This window comes from Eucyclogobius newberryi, unplaced genomic scaffold, assembly GCF_026437365.1.
Source record: "Eucyclogobius newberryi isolate DKJ021-1_F unplaced genomic scaffold, fEucNew1.0.hap1 SCAF_7, whole genome shotgun sequence".
Classification (NCBI taxonomy): domain Eukaryota; kingdom Metazoa; phylum Chordata; class Actinopteri; order Gobiiformes; family Gobiidae; genus Eucyclogobius; species Eucyclogobius newberryi.
The window spans coordinates 33,376,189-33,398,828 of NW_027316389.1; the positions used below are offsets into that span (position 1 = coordinate 33,376,189).

Sequence of the window (22,640 nt, forward strand, 5' to 3'; positions counted from 1 at the left end):
GCTCATTTGAATATAAATTAGATGTTCTTATTTATTATTATCCAGGAATTTTACTTTCTGTCACCGTTAGCCAATCACAGCCTGCTATTCTTGCCTCAACCAAGAATAGTAGAATATTATTATTATTTTACTAACTTTATTAATCCAGAATATCCCCTTGAAATTAATTTGTTAGTAGCTTCTGGGTAGTTAAGAAGTAGTTTGTTAAGTAGATTGGTTGTAGTTTGTAAGTAGTTTAGTACCGTATTTTCCGGAGTATAAGTTGCACCTTTTTTCATAGTTTGGGCCCGGGTGCGACTTATACTTATATACTTATACTTGTTCTCCGGAGTGACTTATATGTGATATTATTTGTTATTTTCACACTTGCAACCTCATTTCATACTCCAGTCCGACTTATATATAATCTTTTCTTCTCTAATATGCATTTTTTGGCAAGTACGACTTATACTCGGGTGTGGCTTATTGTCCAGAAAATACGGTAGTTTGGCTGTAGTAGTTGTAGTAGTTGCAAGAGTTGTAGAAGCTGTAGTAGTGGTAGTGACTGTAGTAGTTGTAATAGTTGTAGCTGTAGTAGTTGTAGGGATTTATGTAGTTGTAGTGGCAGCTGTAGTAGCCATAGTAGTTGCAGGAGATGAAGTAGTTGTAGTAGTAGTAGTAGTAACAGTAGTAGCTGTAGTTGTAGCAGTGATAGCCGAAGTAGTGAGAGCAGGACAGATATTGTGGCTCGATTACAGAGGCACATGGGTTATGTATTCACCCTGTAACCAGATGGTAGCCAGTTCAGTCCTCCGCTGGGTTGGCATCTGACATAAAATCCTGCTTAAATCTTACTGTGTTTGACTAATAATTGGAATACAAATGAGTAATACATTTTCATACATTATTCTTTTGCCTGCAATGTTCCAGAGTATGGCATTATTAATTCATATTCAGCATTTATTCAAATATTAAGTTGTATGACACTGTGGAACAGTCTAGCAGTAAAGTAACATATTTCATTCATAAGTGAACACATATTTACGTGAATTGGAGGATGCTACTGTACCATGCTTCCTGTATTTGCATATGTGTGTTGTGTGTCTTTGTGTGTGTGTGTGCGTGTGTGTGTATTTGTGTGTGTGTGGGTGTGTGTATATTTGTGTGTGTGTGTGTGTGAGTGTGTGTGTATTTGTGTGTGTGTGTGTGTGTGTGTATATTTTTGTGTGTGTGTGTGTGTGTCTTTGAGTGTGTATTTGTGTGTGTCTTTGTGTGTGTGTGTCTTTGTGTGTGTGTGTCTTTGTGTGTGCGTGTGTCTTTGTGTGTGTCTTTGTGTGTGAATGTGTGTGTGTGTGTGTGTGTGTGTGCTGTTGTGTGTGTGTCTTTGTGTGTGAATGTGTGTGTGTCGTTGTGTGTGTGAGTGTGTCTTTGTGTGTGTGTGTGTGTGTGTCTTTGTGTGTGTGTGTGAATGTGTGTGTGTGTGTGTCGTTGTGTGTCTGTCTTTGTGTGTGTGTGTGTGTGTGTCGTTGTGTGCCTGTCTGTGTGTGTGTGTGTGTGTATGCCGTGTGTGTGTGTGTGTGTGTGTCGTTGTGTGTGTGTGTGTGTGTGTGTGTGTGTGTGTCTTTGTGTGCGCGTGTGTGTTGCTTGCGTCTGGTGTCTCTGGTGTTCTTGCTGAAACTATGAAGATAGATCAGGTTTTACAGAGACTCACCACAGAAAGGTTCTATAAACGTTTTTTCTCCCACAAAATTAAAGGGCATTATGCGTTTTCTCCATCTAATTGTGAAACATTTTATTGATCGCAAACCCAGGATTTAGAGCCTGTTACGCCGTTTTGTTGCTTTTTGTAGACGAGAGGTGGTTGGCTGTGAGGGCGGCCCACCCTGCCTCACGTCTGCGTGTGAGGAGGTGGTTCTAAAGCTGGTACTAAAACACTTGATGTGCCCAAAACTCACGCATTTGAATTCTAACAATGTGTCCAAACGTTTGTGAGAACTTGGAATTTGTGGGAGCTTTTAAAAATGCCGGGCCACTCTGGTTGCCTTAGTCACAAATGCAGTTTTTCCCATCATGTCTGTGAAACATCTTGAGCTGTGGTGATATTAGGCAATGCAAATAAAAGGATTGTGAAATATAAAGAGTGAAAGTACTATATTCCCAGCAGAGATGACGACATAACGTGACTTCAGAAATGGTGTCGTAACATGTCCCACATCTGGATCTGATCACAAACATCTGGATCTGTTTGTGTCCTGGCAAAGACCTGCTCCGCTCAGCCCAGTCCGCTCATGTTGTTTATTCAGAGTGTTAGCAGTGTTAGCGCGCCTCCCCAAACTCAAGAAAGAACTCAAATATTGTCATGCTGTTTGGTACAATTTTCACTTTTAAATGTGTACTGGGTGTGAGCTTTTGAGCAAGCTGTTTGGACAAAAAGGGAACAGAGACTCAGAGGAAACGAGATGCAAAAAGCAGATAGAAACAGAAAATGATAATTTCTCACCAAACGATGATCATGATCTTATGCTAAACCAGTGTTTTATCCAGCTGTTGTAACTTTTATGTTGAGCAGACACAGTTAGCATAACAAATGTTAGCATCAGCTGTTTCCTGTTTATCGACACACGGCACTCAAATGAGTTGTAAGTATAAAATAATATGATATTTCAAGTTCATAATGCATCTAACATGAGTCGTTAGGCTACATAAAGATAAAGAGGACGTAAATGCGCGTGTAGAGGCTTTGCAGAGTGATGAAATAAATGCTCAGGATAAACCGTTTACAGTTTACTTTAGCTTCACGTCTCACGGCGACACAAACTTGGAGTTACTAAACGTCTTTTTGTGAATTTCTGAGATCAACCTCATGATTAAAAAGTATAATTAAAGTAGGAGACATTTCATTTATTAAGAAAACATTAGTTATGTTTGGGTGACATCAGTAGCTCACGTAGCAGAGCTCTTCCTCTGGGCCCAGAGCATGTGTGCGCCTTAAAAGAAACGTTCTAAAGCCCTCGAACTGGTTTGAGGCATCGGGGTCAGCTGAAACAAGACTTTCATTTTACCACAATCACTAGCCATTATGCCTCATTAGCTTAGACAGCCAACTTAATGCTTTCTGTCTTGGTGTCTTAAGAGCCAGCCATATACATTGCACATTATTCTTTATATATGACAGAAATGGTTCCATCTGGCATAACAAACTTGCACTTACATACTGCACATGCCAATGCAAAATGTCCTGGAAACCCTCTGTATTTAGTGGTCTAAAAATGGTGACCGCTCTAAACTGGGTTTGAACCACTCAGGCTAAAATTATGCTGTTTCCATCCATTTCTGCACAAGCCAATGCCAAGTCTGAACATATTCTTTAGCGATCAAAATCAACCTCTTCTGTTTTTGTCACATCCAAATGAATCATTGTAAACAGAAGAAAAGCGGTGTCCGTCCTGAGCTGATTTGTTTAGAATAGCCTGAATAAGCAGGATTCTCCAGGCTCAAAGCAGGAAGGTCGCTCCAACACCAATGGGCTGGGACAATCAGTGTGCATGACGAGGACACATATTCTGCATTATTGTATTGTTCTTGTCCTTCAAACTTGCTCTTGTACTTTTACTTTGGCATCTCATGATTTCAAACTCAAAATAATATATCTACTGAAAGCCCACATTACTCAGGCGTTCCCTCGTCAGGATTTTGTGTCAGCACTCCATCTACTGGCTACAAAAGGAATTACCATGGGGAAATATACAAAAGCTGGCTTGCTCTGACATGCTAATGTAAGCATGCAATTGTAATGAACAGGATTTGAGGCAGAAATGTTCGGGCGATGATTTATGGACTCTATATTTCTACGTTTGATGTCAAATCTGGGAAATCTGAAACCAGCTGTTTTTGTGAGGCTCAGAGAAGGGACAGACAAGCTCGCAAACAGGATGAATGAAACAAGTCTGAATGAAGCTAAACACAACTCCACCAATGTTTTTGATGGTTTAAAGCTCAAAAAAGGTCAATTATGCATATGTGTCCTTTAAGTGTTTGACCCTTCCCTCTTGTGCGATCGTACTTTAAAATACAACCTAAAACATGCAACAGGTCAAATCCTCCAGCTAAAGTCCTGACCAAGACTAGCTCAGGCTCTGGAGCTGCACTCTGGGCCCCACTGCTCCTGACAGTTTGCAAGTTTGCAAACTGAAGGACACATACATAATATGTATGTGTCCTTCAATGCCACTTATGCCACAATTATGTTTAAGATAATATAAGCCTTTATTTGTCCACAAAATCGGGAAATTTCGGTGTTGCAACAGAAGTAGATACAGAAGTAAAAGAACAGATAACTTATAGAAAGCCTTTTTTTAAAAATCACTCTTAATAGAAAAGCTCTTATAAACAAAACTCTTATAGACAAAACCTCTTATATTCTTAAAAAGGAATAGAAAGAAAAAATGAATAAATAAAAAAGATAAAAATATTAATGATAGTGGCAAAAGTAAACACTCTTATTTACAGCAGTTATGTGCACATGAATATGATATATAACTTCTCTCATCTCAGATTAACAGTGTTTTGTGCTTCGCTCATTGATTCTGCAGAAATCTGTGATGTTCTTCAGTCCCTGTGATACAGACAGACCATACATGTCCCAGATTGGCTAATACACCTGTCCATCACGCTCATCTGAACTCATTGAAAGAGATATCATTCTAGAGTTTCCAGACAAGGGCTTCTCAGCTCTGCAGTTTTCAACAGGAAGTCAATGAACTGTTTCTGTTACTAAGTTGTTTTAGATCAATATTGCACTTTATGAACAAAAAAAACAATCCATATTTTAAAGTCAACCATGGATAATAATAGATTAATTATGTCACGTTTAAAGGATAATCATTCAGAAAACACAAGAACAAATCTTTTATGGGTTAATATTGTCTAACGTCAGCAATGTGCCATTAACAACCAGAGTAGGACACATTATATTGAATGGTAAATGTTTTTTGTATGGAGTGAACATTTTATTCATATCTTTCTTGTCACCACTGTCATTGACACTGCTCTTCTTTATTGCTTTACCTTCTGTATTTGTTGTGTGCTGTGACATTGCAGCAGGGGCATGAACACTTCAGAGTTGTTTTCTTGACTCACATCTGCCCACTAACCTCTCCTATAGTGTCATTATGAGTGCACTAATCCTGCAGACTTGTGGATGCTTTCAAAGGATTAACATGTTTAACTACATCACTGCACCGCCGCTGGCACACTTACCCACAATCCATCTGTGAGAGCGTGTCAACAACCCTCTCATCCTCAGTGTTTACCAACCAGGGGTGCCCCAACCTTACAGGACACATATGATGCAAAACTGAGCTTTGAGCCATGTAATGTAATCCTTCTCTAATTCAAAATGGACCTGGAGTTGAGTTTAGCTTCATTCACACTTTTGTGATGAGTCCTGTTTACAAGCTTGTCTTCTCTGCTCCTTCTCTGAGCCTCATAAAAACACTAGACATTTCCAAGATCTTTTATGTCAAATGTAGAAATCCAAATTAAGTCCTTAAATTATCACCAGACTCGTTCTGAGACAAAACACATTTATTGAAAGCGCTTGCACATATTAGCATGTTGGCTTTTTATTTATTGTTGTTTATTTCCCCTCTGCTGTCAACAGATGGCGTGTTAACACCCATCCTGATCAGAGAACGCCTGACTTTTCATGCATTATATAAACTTCTAAAACATGCTAAAGTAAAGGTACTCAAGAGCATGTTTAATGGCCAATAACTTCTTATTGTAGTTGAAAATGTTACAACAGAACTAATAAAAACAAAATATATGAAAAAATCAATGCAATTCTCTCATCTCTCCACAGCCTCCCGGTCCCAGCAGAAGCCTGGGGTCAGAGGTCAGAGGACTGTTGCTAGTGCTCAGAGTCAGAACCAGGGAGAGAGAGCAGCTCTTTCTTTAGCCAGATGGTGTAGTACTCACTAACATTTACTCCAGTAACATTTTAAAAAAGAAAGAAATTGTACCTCTCACACTTTTTGGAGTGTATACTTCTTCTTCTTGAGTAATATATATTGTGCAGTGGCTCCTCTTCTCTGTGAGGGAATCTACAAGTGACAAAAGCTTTATGTTATGTTATGACAATATGTTTCTTGCATCGCTCCTTCAGATATGATTTAATATTTCTCATTTTTGTGTCCATCCTTTGAAAATCTGGTATTTTCAAAGGATGGACACAAAAATAAGATTTTTTTAATAATAATTTGTGCATTATTTAATGTTTTGTCTTGCCAATTATGATGATTATGTTACATCTATTCTAGAGTGATAATCTTACTTACTTGAGACCAATTTTGGCGACTCTTCCCACCTCTGTCAATTGATTAAGAATATGTTTTTAGTTATGCTTTTAAATGATATACTACTTTTGTAATAAATGTGGTAATTATTTTTCTGTAGGCATGTGCATATGTGCATGTTTCTCAATCCTGGCTCCAGATGCCTGAATGCTAATTTGAGATCTCCCACTGGTTGAAAGGACTTAAAGAGCGAAACCTTTATGAAAGAATCTGTAGGAACAATAATGTTTAACAGTCAAAACAGACAGTTCATGTATCTTGTACTATATGGCTGTATTATAAACCAGCTTTATTGTTGCTGTGTAAGCACGTTTATTGCATTATGGATATACATTGCTGGCATAGACAAAACCACTCATGATAATTGCTTATGTATGATGTATATTGTATAATCAAGTTCATGGGAAATATATATGCTTTATTAATAATATGTATCTGGTACAGAATCTGCCACTATATTTGGCATTTAATCACTAAAACAAAAAAATATTTTTTACCAGACTGCAAATGGATTAAGATATGGATAAATGTCAACTATATGGAAAGGATATCTCAGCTGTGTATTAGGGCATGTTTCCACGATTTCACTTTGTTGTGGATTGGGACAGTTCAGAACCTTAACCAATTTTTTTTTTTTTTTTTTTTTTTTTTAAATATTACTTGCCATGTTTGGCGGGCCGTATTATAAAGACAAACGGGCCGCATGTGGCCCGTGGGCCGTAGTTTGCCCACCCCTGCCTTAAGGGGTCCGAAGCAGACCCTGCTTTGTGTTTCCAAAGGCAGGCTCTCCTTGGCTCCCGAAACACTAAAGCTGAGGAGGAGCTACACACCAGAGAAAGATGATTGGACAAGAGACAAGAGACCACGGACTCGGAGGGAAAACATGGCAGCAAATATCCACCTTATTCCAGAAGTTGTCTTGGGCGCGGCCACCTGTTGTAATCCCCTTTCCGCATGTATTAGTTTACATAGAACTGACCATCTCAATAGAAAATACGTTCTACACAGTCACTAAGCCGTTTTCAGGCCACTCAGAGAAACAATGTAGTGTCGACTTGTTGGCCACATGAACATTGAACATTTTACACAAATATACCTACTTTATATCATATTTTAGTAGTTAATAGAGCTCCCTCTCGACTGGAAGTGTCAACACAACAGAAGTGCTGATCCGTGGACAAAAGACAAAAGATAAAAGTGGGCGGGGCGCACTTCCATAAGAACCTTTGACCATTGAACTCTGCAGTGGACCTATAGGCAGTTGGTAGACATGTCCTCCTGTCTGTCTGTAAGGCAGTATTGTTCTTCCTAATTAATGTTTTGCCCCAGGTCCTGTTGTCACGGTAACCTACAGCACATCAGCCCCTCCCACCTCCATAAACAGGCACACAGAACCCTTCCATTCCCTTTATGACTGTTTACAGAGACTTAACTCCATCCACCATTATGGGAAAGTCAAAATCTTTAACCATAACTGTGGACACTATGTAAGCCCTGGTGTTTTATTACTTGGGGGAAGAAAAAGCATGAACTTTTTTTGTAGCAAACCATGTTATAATGCTAGACAGAATCCCTTATGCTTAGGACGTATGGAGTGAAATTGGCCTAATGTATTTCAATGAACAGTTAAATGACATATTCAAACATATTCAAATGACATGTCATGGTGCTCCAGACCATAATAAAAACATAATCATATTGAAAATCAAAACGGGCGATTCTATAAGATGACAGAAGTTTTGAGTTTTGATCCTTATCCACAGCAGACACTTAAAACCAGGGGAAACTTAACACAACATTTACATCTTCCTCATCCCCAGTCGCTCTCCGTACAAATGATCAAAGCTCTCAAGAGCACATACTTTGTGTCTTATTCAAAAATATAACACTAGGACAGTAGGAAATGAGGCTAACCTAAAAGATCCCATATTTTAACTAATACTAAACCTTCTATTGGTGTTAGTTGTACATCAAAACAACCCACAAAGTATTTTTTTTCTTTCATCCATGCATTTAGTAGATTTAATCATATGAAATGGGAAATGGGGGGGGGGGGGATCCACCTCCTCCAGGAAATGCTCCTGTCACTGCCCAGTCTGTACAGGCTGAGTTACATCAGAAATGCACTATTGTCTCCAATCCAGACTTTTGTACGATATGTATGTAATTCAAAATAAAAATGATCAAAAAGTCTATTTAATTCTGACACGGCTTCTGTCCCCAAGTTGGCGAATGAAGTGCTCTTCAGTGTTCTGAGCATTTGAACATGTTTTGAGCATTTGAACGCTCACAAAGCTGCTCTCTGCATCTGTTGGCTTCATGTTAGCACACACGCTAACTAGCTGATTGAACATGCTTTGGAGCTAATGTAGCGAGCGGTAACAGCCGTTAGAAAGCACGTGTTCGGTTCACAAATGGGAAGGGTCTTTTAGGGTTCATCTAATGCTGCGTTCCTGTGTTCCTGGTCAGAGATCGAAGAAACGGTATCAGTATATAGTACTCAAATGACTCAAACAAGTCATTAAAACATTATTATTACATTTGTAAGTTATAAATAAATGCTTGAAAGTTAATTTGAGCTTTTGTTAACATTAGCTCTTTGTGTAGATGTTAATTAGCAGCACCAAGCATTTCTAACAGCAGAGTACGACTGCAAGTACTACCAATAAACGCAGGCCACAGCCATTCTCCAACTCAAATAAACTTGGCGTTCTGAAATTCAAGTTTTGACACACGTTTACCAAAAAAAAAAAAACCTCTATGTTTAAAAAAAAAAAAAATACAAATACATTTAAAAGAAACAAAAGATATAGAGAAATAATAGAAGTTTCTAATCTAAACGCCGAGGCAAAGTGAAGACGAGCGAGCATACACGGGAGCACAACGTGAAGAGCCAACGCAAAGATGTTCCAAAGTCTCTCAAAAGCAGAAACAATCCAAATAGTCGGGTCAGGAACTTTCCAAGAGACGCAGGAGGAATGAGAGGAGGAAGTGACCCGTGTTTCCGTACCTGATAACTCTCCATCCTCCGACTCCCCACAGTCTGACCGGTCCCACCACGTTTCCTGAAGGTCCGGATCCTGGAGGTCTGGGTCGTCCTGCAGGGGGAGAGAGAGACAGAGAGAGAGGAAGAGAGGAAGAGAGAGGAAGAGAGAGGAAGAGAGAGGAAGAGAGAAGGGAGTCATGGTCAGTCATTTTAAGGTCGTCACAGAATAACAAGCACTTTAATCCAGTGGAGTGGCGACGTGCAGGCGTCTGTGGTGCAGTGACGCTCTGTAGGGCAAACAGGACAAACACAATCAGATTTAAACCAGAGCAATGTATCTCTAACACTCTCTACACTTGTGATATTTGCATCATTTAGAGCAAGGATATTCAAAGTAAGGCCTGGGGACCAAATCAGGCTCTCCAAGCGATTTAATCCGGCCCACAAACCAATTTACAAATATTGTGTATCATTATTAATTTAATGGTTTGTTTCTTGGTTAGCCCTAGTTTAGATCCGATTTAGTCCCTGTTTAATTAGTCCTGGTTCAGACCCGGTTGGTACTAGTCTAGTCCTAGTTTAATTCTGGTTCAGCACTGGATGGCCAAAGCAATGTTGGTTATTTCTCACAAAAATCATTCAGTTGTTATTTTTTTGTATGGACTACTTAATTTACTGAAACAGTGTTTTTATTTTGTGCGAGTTGTGGCGTGTTCATCTCTGGCCTTGGCTGTCTGGAAAATCTGTCCCTCTGGAAAATAAAGTTGAATAGCCCTGACTTATTTGCCGCCACACGCCACGTGATCCTTCTTCCGGTTGTCATAGTTAACACAGTGCAGCCGACCTCCAGAGACAATAAGTTCTTCACAGACTAAAAAGCCGTTTTCAGGCCGCCCAGAGAATCGGTGCTTTGTTGACATGACATACCACATGGACACTGTATATTTGAGACAAATCAATTTACTTCATTGCATACTTTAGCTGCCAGACTTTTCCCTCGTTCTCCATTTAAACCAGTGGAGTTCCTGCTGGATCAGAAGTGTCATTACAACGACAGTGCTGATCAGTGGGAAAAGAGATAAGGTCAATAGACCTGGTTATAGATCATGGTTATAGATGTGTGAAAAGTTTGAGATCCGCTACACGATACATAATAAGTTTTGTTGAGCTTAAACTATTGCTTTTCCGTCATATTCATAGACACCACACAATTCAAGCATGTTTTAGTGACCCTAACCCTTAGATTCGGCTGTCTGTTTCTGAACGGAGAGTATTCTTTTGTGTTTATAGTAGTCCTGGGAATCACAGGGTCCCTCACGATTTGATGTGATACACGATACACGGCTCACAATACGATAATATCACAATTTTGAAATACATCCGATAATCATCTCATGATATATATGATATATCACTATTTCTTAACAAACTCAATACGTTTAAACATTTTTCTTTGCTAAACCACGACAACCAGTTTTCCTTTCTTTAAACAAGCAACAACATTTTAGCGCTGTCACAAAATATTGATACCAAAAATGAGTCATGGCGATATATCTTATCTTATCTTATATCGATACAGCAGCCCACGATATCGATACTGTATCACCAAATTTACTTTGGCAATATAGAATGTTGATATTTTGGCAGCATAATGATCACTTCTGTCCGCTCTCAAACTGTGCTCAATCAGAGAAACACATGGCCTGTTAGTTAGTTAGAACAAACATGGCTGCTTACGAGGAATGACATGGAGGACAAGCACTACACTCTAATAAGTTATATATTTAAATATGAATATTATTATGAGAATATTTTACAGGAGATGTCAATTGAGAAACACATGAAACAAATAAGCAGCTGTAATTGGACCATCCCAAGTTTGGAGAGGTTTTTGGTCAGCTAACAAGGCGACTGCTGTTGCATAATTCATCCAATTGAACTGAAAGAAAACGGCAGTACAAACACTACAACTTCTTCTGAGGGTTTACGATGACTGTTTAAATCCTCCAATGGGTTTCATGAATGATGAGAATTTAGGAAAGCATTTCATGTAATGCAATGTAAAACTAAATGTTTAGAATTTTTTGAATGGGAAAAAGTCCCCAAAGTGTTGCTCTAAACCAGAAAGCTACAGATCGTGGGGTCTGTGTTTGAACGTAGATCGGCATAAAACAAAAACAGTGGATTTATCCTGGGGTCAGATCACAGTTTGATGTTGCCGTGAAGCAAACACGTGTGGGATCGGCCCACGTGTCATTGTTCCACCTCCACCTTGTATTTGCTGAATAACAGACTCGGACAATCTTTGACTAACCTGCTCTCTGCTCATGCTTCTGTCTCTTTATCACAGACATTCCATTCTCAGCTCTGTACATTCCCAGATAAAGCCTTTGATACGCAGTCTATTGTACACATTTGTCATTTAAACTTGGGTTCACAGATAATAACAGTACATGTCGTCCAGGTGACTCTGGCTGTGCAAACCTCTTGATAAAAGTCTGTTTGCTTATTGCCCCACACACACACACACACACACGCACACACACACACACACACACGCACACACACACACACACGCACGCACACACACACACACACACGCACGCACGCACGCACACACACACACACACACGCACGCACACACACACACACACACACACGCACGCACGCACGCACGCACGCACACACACACACACACACACACACACGCACACACACACACACACACGCACACACACACACACGCACGCACGCACACACACACACACACACGCACGCACACACACACACACACACACACGCACGCACGCACGCACGCACGCACACACACACACACACACACACACACGCACACCCACACGCACGCACACACACACACACACACACACACACGCACACACACACGCACGCACGCACGCACGCACACACACACACACACACACGCACGCACACACACACACACACACACACACGCACGCACCCACACGCACGCACACACACACACACACACACGCACGCACGCACACACGCACACACACAGGATATTCTTAACGTTAGTCTTTCCAAATATGGCACTGCTGAAAGATTAGTGTTATAACATATTCACATGACCAGGCGGTTGACCCCTCAAAGGTCAAATGGATTTACATCATTTATTACTGACTGAGTAGCTAAGTACCTCCCAAAGCCTTAACAAATGGGGATTATTTACCATAACAGACTTAATCTCTAATATTAATCATTTCATTTAGGATATATTTCTTAATAAAGGAATATACTGATAAATATAAATGTTATTAAGAAAGGCTTACTTCTGATGAAATGTATTGTAAACATAACAATCTTTACTTTGGTGGTATGGAAAATATTCTATATTTGATTATTTAATTGAGTTTTGTTTCCATCACTTCTGGCAAACGGACATTCTTCTTCTGTTTTATTCATACATTTGTAACATGTTTTTAGCATTTTTTGGCCACTTTGGGAAGTTGTTTACAAATGCTAATTCGTTTTGCACTTCCAGGCCACCGTAGATGGACCATGTAACTAGTGCTGTCAAGACATTTATTGTCCTGAATCACTTTTACTTTTTACAGATCTCATGGGATAAAATTGCTGCAAGACTTTTCTATGGCTTGGACAAAATAAAGGGGTTAAGTGCTGGTCAGTTCAATCTAAAGAGAAGCTACTATCTAAAAAAAAGTGCAATGACGACGGCAAAATATGAAATAAAAGTTACTATATACTGGACTGCACAATTCATTCATTTATTTATACAAATTATGCCAAATCTGGTCTTGTCACATACTTTTATGACTTATTACTTAACTTCCTCTGCAATTTGAGAACAACTCATATTATGTGTCTTCATTATCAGCTTGTATCAGCTTAAAAATGTCCAACATGTGTCCAACTAACAAACATGATCACATTACACCTTCTCTCTTCCTACGTCCTCCTGTTACAAAACACTATGTCGATAAGCTCATATAGTCGTGTCTTTGTTGCTGTGTGTTACAGAGGGGTGGGCCGGTCTCGTCCAATCAGAGGCTCTGCTCAGGGGCCCACTCCTCACTGTCAGAATGCAAACAGAGGATCAGGAACAGCAGTAATCAATGAGCGTGATGGGCAGTGATTGGTCAGCAAAATTAGGAAACATAATTTAATACTAAGATCTAAAACAACAAGAACGACAACAGCACGTCACCGTGGTTACCAGCTGTTCAAATGGCCCCAGCACAACAGGCCCTTTAAAAGTTTGAAATTCCTGAATGGAGAAAAAATGAAGTGTGATTGAAGAAACTGGGATTCACCTCAGAATGTCACAGAATATGATTAATCCAGGTTGGAAGTAAAAGTACTCAGATACAAATGAACACAATTATGTTTTACTGCATAAAAACATCCAGACATGTTGACACTATTTTCTTTTATTATTATTATTTTTCTTTTTACCGTATATATCTCAAATTTGATGACATCCTACACCACAAATGATATCTTTATACAATACAATTTCAAAGGGTCTATTTGCCAAATACAATTGTACTTGAAAGTATTTGTGTGTATTCTTTTGTTGTGGGCAGTACACGTGAACATACTTGATACAATACTCTGGATCGCAGCCGTTGTCCCACAGTCACTCTCATTCCCTCAAACACGATTGTCCATGTTTTTAATGACGAGGCCGACACGTGCACAGGGAGAACATGCAAAGTCCACACAGAAAGGCCCCGTGCCCCCCGGGAGTCCAACCCAGGACCTTCTTGCCGTGAAGCAAGAGCGCTAACAGCTGCAAGAGGATGAGCCACCAGCAGAGGGCACAAGGACGCCATGCTGGGGCCCTCAGGAGTCTGAAGTCGTGATGGGCGGACCAAAAGTCAAATATCACTCCTGAAGGTGGTAGTAAAGTGACCTTGTGGACCTTCAAACTAAGTTCCTCAGGCGTGTTCCAAACTAACAATAATTTCAAAACGTTTTTCATACTTTGTCATAAATACTTCCTCTGTTTGGACAAGCTTTCTGACTGAGGCTGAAAAGTCTTCACCTAAGAAACGTTGTCCAGTCGACAGCTTCTTGAAACTTTAGTTCTAAAACAACTGCCACACAACACTCAGATATAGACAGTGATATGAACGCCGCACACATCAACTACATTCGAACCAAACGCACACAAGAGGCAAGAACAAAGCCTGGATCAGAACTTCTGTGTCACAATAAAGGACACATATTATGCTAAGCTGACTTTTTAGACCATGTAAGTGTGAACGAAGCAAAATACAACTCCAGCTTTGTTTTTGAGGAGGGACCCGTGTTTTAATCCTGTTTACGAGCTTGTCTTCTCCGCGTTTTCAAATGTCCTAGATTTCTGAAGTCTGAAGTAAAGATCTGGAGGTTCTGTTCTGTTTTTAAGTCTATAAATCATCAAAAGTCTGGTTCTGAGCATCGTCTGGGCAAGCTAGATTTGGTTTACTTCCCCATGGTAACAAAGCGTGACAATACAATGTGTGCTTTCAGAAGACAGCCAGTTTGATCATACTTTTGTTTGCTCATTTATAAAAAAAAAAAAAGCTCACCGTAAGGTCAAGGTAATAAAAACAACTCATTTTTTGTCTTTATGTTGTCATTAGTTATATTGTTCTTAAAGGAAAATAACAATACTTACAATACTGCAAACTTAAATGAACTTTTATGAACTTTTAACCACAACAGTGTCACAACATTAGTTTATTCCATGTGAAAGACAATCTGCTGCTTGTCACAATGAAATATTTATGAATCAGACTCTTATCAGTCGTTTTGGATCAATGTCGCGGTTAATAATCAACCAAATGTAAGATAATGATCTGCTCATGTTAAAGTTCCAAATATGTTCAAAATAAATACAACAAAGTTACAGTTAGATTGTCACTCATGTTGTCACTTTCTCATGTCTCACTCTTAAAGCTTCCACGCGCACACGTCCGGGACACTTCGACACGCCCGGGACACTTCCACACGCACACGTCCGGGACACTTCCACGCGCACACGTCCGGGACACTTCCACGCGCACACGTCCGGGACACTTCGACACGCCCGGGACACTTCCACACGCACACGTCCCGGACACCTTCCACACGCACACGCCCGGGACACTTCCACACGCACACGTCCGGGACACTTCGACACGCCCGGGACACTTCCACACGCACACGTCCCGGACACCTTCCACACGCACACGCCCGGGACACTTCCACACGCACACGTCCCGGACACCTTCCACACGCACACGTCCCGGACACCTTCCACACGCACACGTCCCGGACACCTTCCACACGCACACGTCCCGGACACCTTCCACACGCACACGTCCCGGACACCTTCCACACGCACACGCCCGGGACACTTCCACACGCACACGTCCCGGACACCTTCCACACGCACACGTCCCGGACACCTTCCACACGCACACGTCCCGGACACCTTCCACACGCACACGTCCGGGACACTTCCACACGCACACGTCCCGGACACCTTCCACACGCACACGTCCCGGACACCTTCCACACGCACACGTCCGGGACACTTCCACGCGCACACGTCCGGGACACTTCCACACGCACACGTCCCGGACACCTTCCACACGCACACGTCCGGGACACTTCCACGCGCACACGTCCGGGACACTTCGACACGCCCGGGACACTTCCACACGCACACGTCCCGGACACCTTCCACACGCACACGCCCGGGACACTTCCACACGCACACGTCCCGGACACCTTCCACACGCACACGTCCCGGACACCTTCCACACGCACACGTCCCGGACACCTTCCACACGCACACGTCCCGGACACCTTCCACACGCACACGTCCGGGACACTTCCACACGCACACGTCCCGGACACCTTCCACACGCACACGTCCCGGACACCTTCCACACGCACACGTCCGGGACACTTCCACACGCACACGTCCCGGACACCTTCCACACGCACACGTCCCGGACACCTTCCACACGCACACGTCCCGGACACCTTCCACACGCACACGTCCGGGACACTTCCACGCGCACACGTCCGGGACACTTCCACACGCACACGTCCCGGACACCTTCCACACGCACACGTCCCGGACACCTTCCACACGCACACGTCCCGGACACCTTCCACACGCACACGTCCGGGACACTTCCACGCGCACACGTCTGGGACACTTCCACGCGCACACGTCCGGGACACTTCCACACGCACACGTCCCGGACACTTCCACGCGCACACGTCCGGGACACTTCCACACGCCCGGGACACTTCCACACGCCCGGGACACTTCCACACGCCCGGGACACTTCCACACGCACACGTCCCGGACACTTCCACGCGTCCGGGACACTTCCACACGCCCGGGACACTTCCACACGTCCCGGACACCTTCCACACGCACACGTCCGGAACACTTCCACACGCCCGGGACACTTCCACACGCACACGTCCCGGACACGTCCCGGACACTTCCACGCGTCCGGGACACTTCCACACGCTCCAGGGCAAACATCTGGTCACGTTGGGTACAGCTAGGTGTGTGTGCGCATAGTAAACGCTCACAAAATGAAACTTTTAATAACGTACAGTAGGTGGTGTGTTGTAGGTGGAGTGTGACTAAAGACTTGCACAAGGGCAGCCGCTCATGTACAGGCCGGAGCTGGAGTAGAACCACCAACCTGCCATGTATTTAGGATGAACTACACGTACTAAAAATAAGTAAAATTATTTGATGAATTAATACGGTCCAAAATGTCTTGTTTGCTTATTACACGCCACACACAAAACAAATGAATGAATAAATAAAATAAATAAAATAAACCCTGACCTAAATATGTCATCTTATTCCATTTAATTAATTTATGTTGATCCAAAGCGACTAATTAAAATCTTACAATCTAATTCATCGATTTGTGTTGATCCAAAGCAAAAAGAGATGAAAATAAGTAAATAAGGTAAATAATAATAATAAATTGAATTGAATCAACTTGAATCAAACAAATGTATTTAATTATTCATCGAGGCGACTTTGATACCGTCTTCTTCTCCCTGCAGTTTTGTTTGAGGATCTGATCACTATAGCAGTAAAAGTCAGACTGGTCCAAAGTGAAACCCACACTCTTACTTGGCCTGATAGAGAGAAGAGGAAGCCCAGAGCTCCTTTCACTGACACTCAATCTGCTCCTGAACACAACACGAGAGCTCTTCAGGCACGTCAGAGAAACAGGCCTGAAACTGCACTGCTGAGTCCATTACTGCAAGTTTACAACAGCAGAGTTCATTCACTGACGAGATGGGCCCCATGATACTGCGGCGTGGGAAATATGTATGCAACATGGCCCTCTAACGGTCATGTTGGGTATTACAAAAAGAGTCCACCGTATTGGCCTTTTGGAAATAAGTCCCCCCTCTGTTTTGTCTGCTTCTCCCATTTATAAAGCTTTACATGGAACGTAGTGAATGCACGGAGGAAACACACAAAACATGTCTCTACTTTGAGCTCAGATCTTCTGCCTTGACACCCAAACAGAAGAGTTTTTTGGACTGTTTTATGTGCGTTTCCAAGTCAAGTTGTCTTTTATAGATGGCAAACGTAGAAAGTGTGTGTTATCTGTCTTGTCTCCATGGAGAATTATAATGCCAAAGCAATGACAAAGCAATAACTGAGGAACATTCTCCATGAAAATAGATCAGTTTTATTCCCTTCTGTGGAATGAGAACATCTCCATGGAGACAAGCAGGTGGTGGACACACGGCCAGTTACAAGTCAGGTCGTTGGAGATATAAAACCCCTCCAAGTAAATGCCTTTATTTCAATCTAATCTAAATACAATAATACTGAATTAAGATAAGATAAGATATGCAGCAATACAACGCAGTAGATACAGAGGAAAAGGACAGATAAGATAAGATAAGATAAGATAAGATATTCCTTTATTGTCCAACATGGGGAAATTTCATTGGTGCAACACAGGTAGATCCAGAGGTAGATCCAGAAGAACAGATCACTTATAGGAAGTCTGAAAAACACTTTCAGTAGAAGATCTCTTATAAACCAAAACTCCCATAGACAAATAAATAAATACATAAATACCATTGCATGTGATCCCGACAGAAATTGCACATGAATATGTGTCACGACGGCACATGGATTGCACATGAATTTCACAGTAATTGCACATGAATCACAACAGTAATTGCACATATGACGGAAGTGCACATGGTTAGGTCAGATAACTTATAGGACGTTTTTTTCTTAATAGAAGAACTCTTATAAACAAAAACAAAGACTTTTATTAACAAAACTCCTGTAAACAGGACCTGTCATATCTTAAAAGGGAATGGAGGGAAAAAAATAAATAAAGATGAAATATAATAAAATAAAAATAGCTGGCATAAGACAAATAATACTACTAATAAGTAAACATTCTTATTTACATCAGTTACATGCACATGAATATGACATTAATTGTGTGTGAGTACGACAGTAATTGCACATGAATATAACGGTATTGCACATGGTTAATTCAGTATTGCACATGTTCAGGACTAACAGTGTTTGTTATAAAGTCTGACAGCAGCAGAAGGAAAGACCTGTGAAACGTCTCCTTCACACAGCGAGGGTGGATCAGTTACTGAAGCTGCTCTCCAGAGCGGACAGAGTGTCCTGCAGGGGGCGACACTCATGGTCCAGCACAGAAGGACCCTTCTGTCCCCCACCTCCTGCACCGAGTCCAGAGCGCAGCCCAGGACGGAGCTGGACGTCTTCATGACTTTGTCCAGCTTATACGTAGCGGAGCTTTAAAGTGGATGATTCAGTCAAAAATAAGAACTGCAAAATAATGTTGAGTTGAGGTAAAAAGCCTTCTATCGGAAGTAGAGGAACACATGATTGAAAAGTCAAATCACATTAGAGGCAGAAGTTATAGCAGTAGAAAGAAGTGTATAGTTGGGACACCTGTGAGATGGCACATATCATCTTAATACTAAATAAATAATATAAAAGACATGTTATAACCTACTCCTAAACAAATGTAATTGTAACTGGTCTTATTATCCACAGTGGTATCTTGTTACTGAATAAACAAACTTCAAATATCTATAGCCAAAATGAACCAATCTTTGGACCTAAGGAAGCTGCATAAAGTGGTTTGAATGAGGGACCATTGTAAGTTTGCTCCTCCTCTTCAGTGCTTTTAAACCGATGCGATTGGTCAGAAGAAAAAAAGATCCTTATATATCACATAGGGCGTTGTCTCTCTGCTGTTAGAGAGTAATGAAAAACAGAGCATTAAACTGAAAATGAAAAATGCTTCATGAAGACAGACGTTCTGGGCTTTGATCCTCATCTACAGCGTCACTGACACTTAAAAGCAGCGACACCTTTCCACAATAAACCTTAGAGGACATTTCCGTCTGCTCTTCCTCGTCCACAAGCCTCTGCACCGGACACGCCCTCAGAGCTTTAAAGAGCATGGACTTTGTGTCTGATCCTAAAATATAACACCCGGACATGTGGAAATTAGGCTCATTAAAACTGTTATTAGCATAGCCACACAATAATATGTAAACTAGCATTAGCTGCTAACAACCTGAAACAGCTCAGCCTGAGCCTGGAGTGGCTTCTGAAGTCCACTGGTCCCTCCTGACCGCTGTCATACATGTCTGGACAAACAGGATCTTTGGGGACGTTACAGAAGAAGAATCTTTTGTTTTCAGGCACCACAGTGAGCATGCAGCTTTTTTCCTCAAGATGGCAGTATCACCGAGTGTGTGAGGTCACTTTGGACTCATGATTACAGCAGACATTCATCATTTGTGTATCCTTACCTCTGTGTGTCGTATGATGGAGGGCCTGGGGATCTGCGGGTAGCTGCGCTCCACTTCGGGATAGTAGTCCGACTCTTCCTCCTCCTCTGAGTGCAAGGACAGAGACGCCGACTCCAAACGTACATCCTCCTGCTCCGAGGTGATGTGGCTTCCATTGTGGATCTCCCCATTTCCGTTGTGGTCAGACACATAACTGACAGTTTTCGGTTCTTGATTTTGGGGCTTTTCCCCTGGGGCTAAGGCGGGTTTTGGTTGGGATACTATGGGCTCCTTTGGGTCGGCTGGTGTGGGATCAGCGCTCGGACTTGGGAGAGAGCTGTCCGGTTCTTGAGACGGTTCCACGTTGACCTCTGATGGGTCGTCGAAACAGCTTCCCAGAGAGGCGCAGGGTAGGCCATGCATGCTGGCAGAGACGGACACTCGCTGGCTCAAGTGGGCTGCATGCGCGGGTAAATATTGACCCTCTGATTGACCCCTATGTCATCAGAACTCGAGCCTCTGCTGGAGTCAATATAATCCTAAGAATAAGCTATAACTATGTTCAATTTCAAGTGTAAAATGTGAGTTATTTTGCTTGACTATATTGAATGTTGAAAAAAATCCCTAGCCTTAGAAAATAGTTAAAAAGTGTCATTTATGGTAAAACATGTAATATATCCATTTAAAAAAGATTGCAGTGTCAACATTTCTTTAAGCATTTGTCTAGTAAAACAAAAAATCTTAATATATTAAATAAACAAAGACTGTAAAATCCAATAGTAAATGTGTTTAAATCAGGCTGGCATCACTCACATGGATCTGAGTGTTTTTACTTTGCCAAAACCATGTTGACTTGTCATATTTTGTGATATTCCGAGGATTATCTCAGTTTCTCTGTTGAAATTACATTATTATGTTCTTCTTTCCATTCCAGAATGTAGAATGTTTTTGTTTAAAGAGTAATTCCAATTCCTCACCAATATAAAGTGTGTTTAAAATACGTCCCATTCAAAAATAATTTCAGCATATTGAAACTTTCAAAGGCTCAATAATTAAGAAAAAGATGGAAAAGGCTAAACCGGGTGCTTAGTTATACCCAAATGGAAGAGTGACAGGCAGTTTACTTTGAAACCATGTCAGAAATGGGTTTTAGAATCCTCCCATTCATAAAAGTCAAAAAGGCTGCATCAGATGGTCAGTTTGATAAGTCAAGTGTGATAAATCATCCACGTTTGTGCAAAGTGGGTTTAGTCATAATTCCCTTAAAAATGTTTTACTCTCAATGGGTCAAAAAAAAAGTGCGTTTAGAATACGGTTGTTCAATAAAAAAATTAAAAACAGTGATATTAAATTATACCTTCAGCTGGTCAATACTGAGACATAGTCATATTTTCGCAGTCAATCCAGCTGTCCATATTTGAGTTCAATTTGTTGTTCAATGCTTTTCACTCCAACAGATAAAATAATTTGTTCTGGTTGTCCTTCTTTTTGACGGCCAAATGTCCATCCGAAAAACTCAGGTGTTGCCTCCTCTTGGGTCCATTAGTCCTGTTCATAAAACTCACAAAAAAAAAAACACTTTTAGATGATTTTGTCCAGAGGAATAAACCCTTCATGCATATTTTGGTAGAACCGTCCTCCAGTCCTTTACAGCCTTTCCTTCACCTGCAAACACACTTCTCAGAACACTATCAATGGTAAAAACCTGTTGTCTGTGCAGGTGGAGGGTTGTTCCTCTGCCTGAATGACATCCCCCTCTGCGTGCCCTCTGTGCCGCCGGTGTCCCGTTACTGGAGCAGGTCCTTGGCTCGTTGTGCTGTGTTTGGGAGACAGTGCCATGCGGACGCCGGTGTTCTCAGCATCTCCGGTTACCATCTGATCCAGGGTCTGTTCCAGGGTCTGTTCCTGCTCCACACGGCCCCAGTACGAGGTGTCGGGCCGGGCTGACCGCGGAGCAGAGCCTGGGGGCTGGTGGAGGTGGTCATGGGGGAGAGCAGATGGGTGGATGCCAGGTCTGGTTACAGGTGGTATTGTCAAAGAAAGAGAAAGGAGGAATAAAGAATGAGAGAGAAGAGACAATAAAGTAAAGAGATGTTTTACTGCACATCTTCACAACTTAAACTTTATTTTCCTTGAAAGGAGATTTGTCTTGTCACAGTGTTGTAGGTTTGGAGCTGCATTTGGGTTCAATGGGCAGATTAAGCACATTTTTTTGCTGTTTGCTTTATTTCTAAGAAGAACACACCTAGTTACACACAGTTGGAGCTACAGGCAGTGGGAGACAAACAATTTAAGATTTTGTTTAAATTTGACCGTCATACTAAAAGGAATAATATAAAAGGAAATGGCCTGGTAATCGACTACAATCATAATACAAGTTTTAACACAATGTAATGACCAATATTAATATCAAGAAAATATTAGTTTAGTTAGAAATGACCAAAACTATCAATATTAAAATTAGTATCTAGTTTGGATACTAGTTT

General features: G+C 41.5%; 1 long non-coding RNA gene across 1 annotated transcript in view; it reads left to right on the top strand.

Annotated features, from left to right (window-relative positions):
- The first annotated feature begins 1,513 nt into the window (after positions 1 to 1,513).
- Positions 1,514 to 22,640, top strand: part of LOC140349545 (uncharacterized) — a 70,850-nt gene continuing 49,723 nt past the window's right edge. Inside the window, exon 1 of the long non-coding RNA XR_011924541.1 lies at positions 1,514 to 1,544. This is a non-coding gene — a long non-coding RNA (uncharacterized lncRNA). The remainder of the gene's footprint in view (positions 1,545 to 22,640) is intronic.